Source organism: Palaemon carinicauda, chromosome 29 (genome assembly GCF_036898095.1).
Source record: "Palaemon carinicauda isolate YSFRI2023 chromosome 29, ASM3689809v2, whole genome shotgun sequence".
In the NCBI taxonomy this organism is placed as follows: domain Eukaryota; kingdom Metazoa; phylum Arthropoda; class Malacostraca; order Decapoda; family Palaemonidae; genus Palaemon; species Palaemon carinicauda.
In genome coordinates, this window is record NC_090753.1 from 23,833,955 (window position 1) to 23,842,251 (window position 8,297).

Genomic DNA, 8,297 nt, shown 5'->3' on the forward strand with positions numbered 1-8,297 from the left:
GTACCAAATTTATTCAACCTACGTATTGCAGAATATAGTCAAAATTTATGTGTAGATATAATGTGCATTCTGAAGAAGCGTTATATTTATGAAATTCATAGATAAAAAATTATTGCGAAAAAACTGTGTTACAGAGGCCCTGAGTCTCGTAGTAGAATACGGAATCCTATCCTGGGCTCCAAGTATTCATAAAGATATAGACTGGAAGTAGTACAAACTAGGGGCACCAAATTAGTTGAAACACTAAGGCAATTTGGATATAAAAGAAAGATGGACTGTTAGAACTTTATTTGATTTACAAACTAAGGGGACAGTGGATAGAAGCATTCAAATTTCTTAAAGGAATAACAATGTAGATTACAACAATATACTCTTAGCACATATCAATCCAGAAGCAGCGGAACTAGAATTGAAAAGATACACCATTCTATGTGGCGATATCTTTATATACAGCAAATGAGATCAAGAATAAGTTAGACATGATCGGGAGGGATCTCTTAATGCTTAGATGCTAAATGCTCTATCCAAGAGCAGATCGTGTCCGCATATGGACTAAAAATTCTTTGAGATATCCAAAATCCTTGTAACTCTTCAACTAGAGAAATAAAATTTGAAGCACATTATACTGAAGGATATTTCTCTGGCTGGAACAATATAAGACACTTCCTTTGTCACCAAATTTTCTCAAAATCTTCTTTTTCCAAACGATTTTGTTTCAGCAGAGGATGCTTCTATTTCGGTGTCGGAAAAATATCTAAGTCAGAATTCACCTTACAGTTTTCATTCTTCTGTCGTTCTATTTTTATCACTGTAGTCTCTCTCTCTCTCTCTCTCTCTCTCTCTCTCTCTCTCTCTCTCTCTCTGTACTCATCCCTAGTGAGACCCCATGTGGAATACGGAGTCCAATGTTGGGTTTCAAGTATTCAGGACATAGAGGGACTGGATGCAGGACAAGCTAGGACCACCGAACTAGTTTAGACACTAAGGTAATTTATATATAGACGTTTCAAATGATTTCATCTACAAATTCGACGACTAAGGGGACAGTTGATATAGGCAGTCAAAATTCTTAGAGGAATAACAAATGTAAATTACAATATATTTACGCTTAGCACAAATTATTCCAGAGGTAATGAATATCAACTAGAATTGAGAATAGAAAATACTACTTAATGTGGCAATTTCTTTACATACAAAAAGGCAAATTACACGGAACCGACTTCCAGCGGTTGTAGTGAACACTAACTTTGTAAATGAGTTCAAGTACGGGCTGCCAAAGCAAGAGCCCGTAATCCCCCTTAGTATAAGGTAAGTCCAATCTACTCCATCCTTCTAACAAGTTCAGGAGTAGGTTACAAAAGATCATAAAATCTCTCTTAACGTTTAAAGAAAATCGCTCTTGCAAGATAAAATTGAGTCTCCCCGGATGGACTAAAAATTCCTTAATATCTCTCTCTCTCTCTCTCTCTCTCTCTCTCTCTCTCTCTCTCTCTCTCTCTCTCTCTCTCTCTCTCTCGCTGCTCCAATTTACTGGTGAACCTCACCATCTTGTAAAAACTTTCTTTATCCTTATTTCCTCATTATATTCTACTTTGTTCATCAAACAATTCCAAAATTGTTTGCTGTGGCCTGATCGGTAACGTCTCTGCCTGGTGTATACCAGTCGGGGGTTCGAGTCCCGCTTAGACTCGTTAGTGCCATTAGGGTTTGCAACCTTATCATCCTTGTGAGCTAAGGTTGGGGGCTTTGGGGGAGCCTATATGAAATGGGACAACTCATCGCCGCTATCTCATCGCCCGCTAACTCATCTCCGGCCCAACTTTTCTCCGGAACCGCTCATCTCCAGCCCAACTTATACCCGGCCCAACTCATAACCGGTCCAACACACACACACACACACACTGCAAGGCGGTGTAAATAAAAACGAAACAACAGTTACTCAATTACCAATCCTACTATTTGTAAACAAAAATACCGAACTATGAAATCAAAGTTTGTCAACTAAAACGTTAGTAATTTTTAACCTTTCAATGCATTACGACAATTACTCAATTACCAATTACAAACAAAAATACCCAAGTATGAAATCAGATGTTTATCAACAAAAACGTTAGTAATTTATTAACCTTTCGATATATCACTTTCAGTTTTACATTCTTTCAGTAAACCCATTACAATGGAGACAATTTTAAGTGATGGCTATTTGTTCATTTTCGACAAATTCAGCAAAACGGACAGCAATTTGATGTTTTGGAAATGTGATCAGTTCGGCAAGTGCAAAGCGAGACTACACACAAGATTTGGAAACGTAGTTAAAGTCTTGAATGCTCACACCCATGCTCACGGATAAAAGTAGAAGTAGAAAGGACAACTACAAAAATTAAAACCAGAGCTGAAGAGACGATGGAAAACCCAAGTGTAGTGATTAATGAAGTGTTATGTAATGTTCCCCAAGTGGTGCAAGGATCACTCCCGAATTCGTCGGCTCTAAAGAAAACTATTTGTCGGAAACGGAATCAGATTAGTGCCTCTTCGCCAAATCCAGTTGACCTAAATCATTTAGCAATCCCTGATGAATATTCGACCTACGAAACAGAGCCAAACCAGAAGGAAAATTTTATATTAATAGACAGTGGTCCCAGAGAAGATGGAATTTTGCTATTTGGAAGGAGAAGTTTGTTGCAACATTTGGTATCAGCAGAAGTTTGGTATGTAGACGGACCGTTTAAGATTGAGCCCACGCTATTTTCTGTGGTGTATATCGTCATGGCTCAAAAAATCAGAGGTGTCATTCCAGTGCTTTATGCTGTATTACCTAACAAACGGAAAGTTGCATATTCAAGGCTATTTAAAATGATAAAAGAATGTCAACCAACAGTAAACCCGAAATCGGTTGTATGTGATTTTGAAATTGCAGCATTTTTGACAAAACATGCAAAAACACATTGCGGCTTTGGCTCTAAGTTCTCGCTATAATAACGATAGCCAGTTTTCTTTACAAGTAAAGATGATACTGGCGCTTGCATTTTATTTATATATTTAAGTCTTAGCTGATGAATTATCCCCAGAGTATGTGCCAATCTTGAACTGGCTTGAAGACAATTATATAGGTCGGTTAAACAGACGTGGAAATAGCAGACGTGCACCACTCTTTCCATTGGAAATGTGGATTTTGTATTTTCGAACTTTGAATCATGAAGATAAGACAAACAACCATGCAGAAGGAGCGAACAGAAGATTACAAATGGAATTAGGAATGGAACATCCTACACTCTGGAAATTCGTAAATGCACTTAAAAAAATTTAGAAAGGTAGAGATTTTTATTTGGAATCACTTATAGCAGGCAGTTCACCCCCCTCCAAATTAAAAAAAGTACAGGGATACTGATTCCCGCATTCTTAGAATTGTCCAAAATTTCAATGAAAGGACTCCCATTGAATATTTAAGAGGCATTTCTCATAACATAAAATAATTTTTTTCCTATATTTTCACGGATTTTTTTTTCTTTAATTATATGGTGTTAATTTATTTTTAGTGTCATGAAAGAGTCATACTTGACTCTGAATAAAGGAGTATTTACTGAATTTCATTAATCACTGCCGGGAATGAGTTGGGCCAGGGATGAGTTGAGCCAGGGATGAGTTGGGCCAGGGATGAGTTGGGCCAGGGATGAGTAGGCGGCGATGAGTTGGCGGCGATGAGTTGGTGGTGATGAGATGTACCCAATTCAGCCAATAGGTCTATCTGCCAAGTCATCAGCAGCCACTGCCTGGCCCTCCCTGGTCCTAGCTTGGGTGGAGAGGAGGTCTGGGTGCTGATCATATAATATGTGGTCAGTCTCTAGGGCATTGCCCTGATTGCTAGGGCAATGTCACTGTCCCTTGCCTCTGCCATTCATGACCGACCTTTAAACCTTTAATCATGATTATTAAACACTCCCTTCTTTAATCCTAGTTTAGCCTAATTTTTTCCCTTTTCCCATCCATTTTTTTCATTCCTTTTATCGTTTCTTGATAATTTTCTAACATCCTTCATCTTCTACTTCTGTTACATTTCGTTCCTTATATGAATAAATGATTTCGTTTTTGTGGTTGTCGTTTTTATCAAACAACAAAATAGTTTTCTTTTTTTTTCTCAGGCAATTCATATGCTATCTTTTTTTACAAGATTTTTTTTTATTCACACAGAAGAACCAATCTTATTCTATGACATATCTAAACATTCACAGCTTTCGACGTCTCTCTCTCTCTCTCTCTCTCTCTCTCTCTCTTCCTTGATTTTATTATCTACTTTTCAATTCATGGGGTTTCTGGAACTTGTTTCTTTCAAAGTTTTCAAACACCATCGTGGAACCAATAGGACACCTGTTGTTATTATTTATTTGTTGCATATATTTCATAATAGGCAATAATAGAAATTTCAACATATTCTTTGTTATCATGACTTCCTGTACCTATTATGTATATGCTACGGCTACATACATAAATTAATCCGCAGATGCATCCAAGATTCAGCATTAATTTTTCGTATTAACTAACATACATTCATATATATATATATATATATATATATATATATATATATATATATATATATATATATATATATATATATATATATATATATATATATATATATATATATATATATATATATATATATATATATATATACATATATATACATACATACATTTATATATATATATATACATATATATATATATATATATATATATATATATATATATATATATATATATATATATATATATACATATATATATAATCATAAGCCTAAGACATGTCTTCATTCAAATCTGGGGTGTAGTCAGTTTTCGTCACTACTCTGACAACAGCGGATTAATGATGGTGGTGATTTTTGTCCAATCGCTAATAGCATACCAACGTAGTATATGTTGCACTGAATAGTATAGATTTCCCGATCATGATGATTCACAAACGTTTTCACTGCGTTAAGTTTTCCAACTTAAAAAGTTATATATATATATATATATATATATATATATATATATATATATATATATATATATATATATATATATATATATATATATATATATATATATATATATATATATATATATATATATATATGAAGCTGGTCTAGTGTGGAGTAAATAGTTTATTCACGTATTGTATTTATGTATTTCATATGTGTTATGAAGTGGATAGCCACCTCTTAAAATGAGTTCCTCTGATGTAGGTATAAGTTTGTATGTAAATTACGTAACAATTTCATTGTTAATTTCATTGTGTTCTTCATTCAAGGTAGTATATTATGTAAAATTACTTTATTTTTAGGAATCAACGACTTATTTTACATATTTTGATACAAAGTCTTACGTAACTGATCAAGTGTGTTATATGATCCATATGAGGTTTTAGCTTACCAGCCATAGTATATATAATATTATATTTCGGTTCTCACACATGGGATGAGTATATATATATATATATATATATATATATATATATATATATATATATATATATATATATATATATATATATATATATATATATATAAATAAATATGAAATTTTGGATAAATGAATAGTACACGGTTAAAAGTGTGGGTGCAAACTAAAGCCCACCAAGTATGGTGCACTGATGGTAATGTGCCTCCCCCCTTCAGGGAAAGTAAAATTTTGTAAAAGTAGCTTTGATATAATTTTCCTTCCAGATCATTATAAAACGGAATTAGAAGATTCTCTATCATTATGAACTCTAATTGAAGACATTTCTGAATATTCATAGATTAAAATTGTCTGTTGCATGTCGAGATATTATGCAAGATCCAATTAGGAAGCCTCTTCCGATATTAAAAATGGAAATTCTATTCATTAGAATTCGCGCTGATCATTAAAAAAGTGATCAAATGAGGTCTCGAAATAATTTCGTTCTTTTCGAAAGGACAAAAGATCAGGAAACTAAAAAAAAAAAAAAAAATATGAAAAAATACTCTTTAACGTTGTATTAATTAAATATTAATTTGATAGATTTCTATGGAATTAGGTCATATGGGAAATATGTCATCTAAAAATATGTATTTGTGATGTTTATATAAAAAAGTAACTCAATGATAACGGCAGAAATTATTGCTTAAATCAGGAATAAGGAATTAAACCCTGAGTTTTCGGCAAATAAATTAAGATGAGAATCGGTAGGTAAAGACCAGATAGGAGAACAATACCCGAAAGAAAATCGAACGAAAGATTTAAAACACTTCTTCAGAATAAATTGAAAACAGAGAATTAAAAAAAAAAAAAAACCGTCAAAATAGACAATTTTTGGTGTAATTGGATATATTTCAGTCAAGAATCACATCTTGAATTCTAAATGAGTTGTGAATAATCGAAGAGCTTTTTTCAATGCAAAGATCTGGATGCTGTGGAACCACCTTGCTCGCCCTAATACAATTATAGTTTGAGTTTTGTCAGAGTTCAACTTCATGTCCCATTATTTACGCCATGCGCTAATTTTAGTTGGATCTCTATTAGGGCTTTCAGCATCTCCAGGTCTATTTTCAAGACATGGAAATGAGGCAAAGAAAGTAGCATCATTTGCACAATGAGATTGTTTTCTAGGTCAACCAACATATTTTACGTGATACACTATAGTATATTTACTCCCTCATTTCCTTTCCTCACCTTTCCTTGTTAGGCTTATGGCATCTTGTTTTTCCAACTAGGATTGTATTTCCTACAATAATGCTAGTTATAATAATAATAACGGTGACCATCATCAAATGTTTTCATTAATCTATCGCGAAAAAAACTGAAACAATTCATTTTTGATATCTGTTTAAGTTTGAAACAAAGGACATCAGGTTTAAAACATTAGAAGGCCGCACTACCATCATGCCTAATCACACGAACCTTCTGAGCCGAGTCAAGGAAGATCTTAAGCATACATAACTGGATATCGTAAGAGGGACATCACATAATCCAAGCCCTTGTGCGATAGCCAAACTTCAAAATATAGAACAGGTGATAATACATTTGGTGAATAATGTGTGTGTAATTTCATGCGCTCAATGCCACCTCTTTAGGATTCCCACCAACGATACACCATCATCAGAGTTATTACGCAATCAGAGATCAGCGAAGCATTAAACGAGGTGAAGGAAAACCTCCCTTTTGCCGGGGTAACATAAAACACACCTTTAAGCACCTGCAGTTACTGGATCTTAAGTCTCTTAGGTCGAACAGCCAATTGCCCAGACAGATAGGTCTCTTAATTAGGTAATTGAGAAGATGGAAAACAGGAGGTGGGATTCAGGGAAACGTAATGGCGTAGTTTGGGTGCGAAAAGCGAGAGGAAAAACTCTCGGGATTAACTGAGAAAAAGATATCAATTGGATTTAAAATGGTGTGATCTCCTTACTAATTGGTCCTTCAAATTCGTTTTGATTGAACCTCTCTCTCTCTCTCTCTCTCTCTCTCTCTCTCTCTCTCTCTCTCTCTCTCTCTCTCTCTCTCTCTAAACATTTCTAAAAAAGTTGGCAATCTATATATATCGCCATAGAATAAAACAGGAATATTTTTTTTCTTCCTCACAATGGATTATCATAATAAAAGATATCAACATATAATAGAGGCTTGCTTTCTTTCTTTCTTAGAACCATATCCAGAGAGAGAGAGAGAGAGAGAGAGAGAGAGAGAGAGAGAGAGACAGAGAGAGAGAGAGAGAGAGAGAGAGAGTTTGCTCTCATTCCAAAGCTTCTATAGGGATATTTTGGACTTTCTTATATATTACCATTCCTCACGTTGAAGTGGGGGATATTATTATTATTATTATTATTATTATTATTATTATTATTATTATTATTATTATTATTATTAGTTCAAGAAATAATTTGACAAGTAATAATCAACGACTAGCGTCCGATTTGACTACCGTCCCGACCAATATATATGGAGCCCATACCACTTACATCGTCCCTCTTCTAGCCTGAAGATGAGAGGAAACACCCGGCACCCTTTCGAAAGGCATTGCAGCCGACTCTTTGGTAGACTTTACTTGACAAGTTTACTCTTAGTAAATTTTCAGTAAAATCTTAGGTATTTTTGTACGTATTTTTCTCCCCTTGCTAATGTTGACTAAAAACATAGCACAGCTACTGGCGCCACGCAGTAGTGCTGTGGAAAGGAAAATTAGAGCAAATAAAATGCTCAACTACAAAATCAACTCCGCTGGGGTAGCTATAATCTTCTATGAAACCTGCTTGAAAGACGGTCTACTTCCGAGAACTACTACTACTACTACTACTA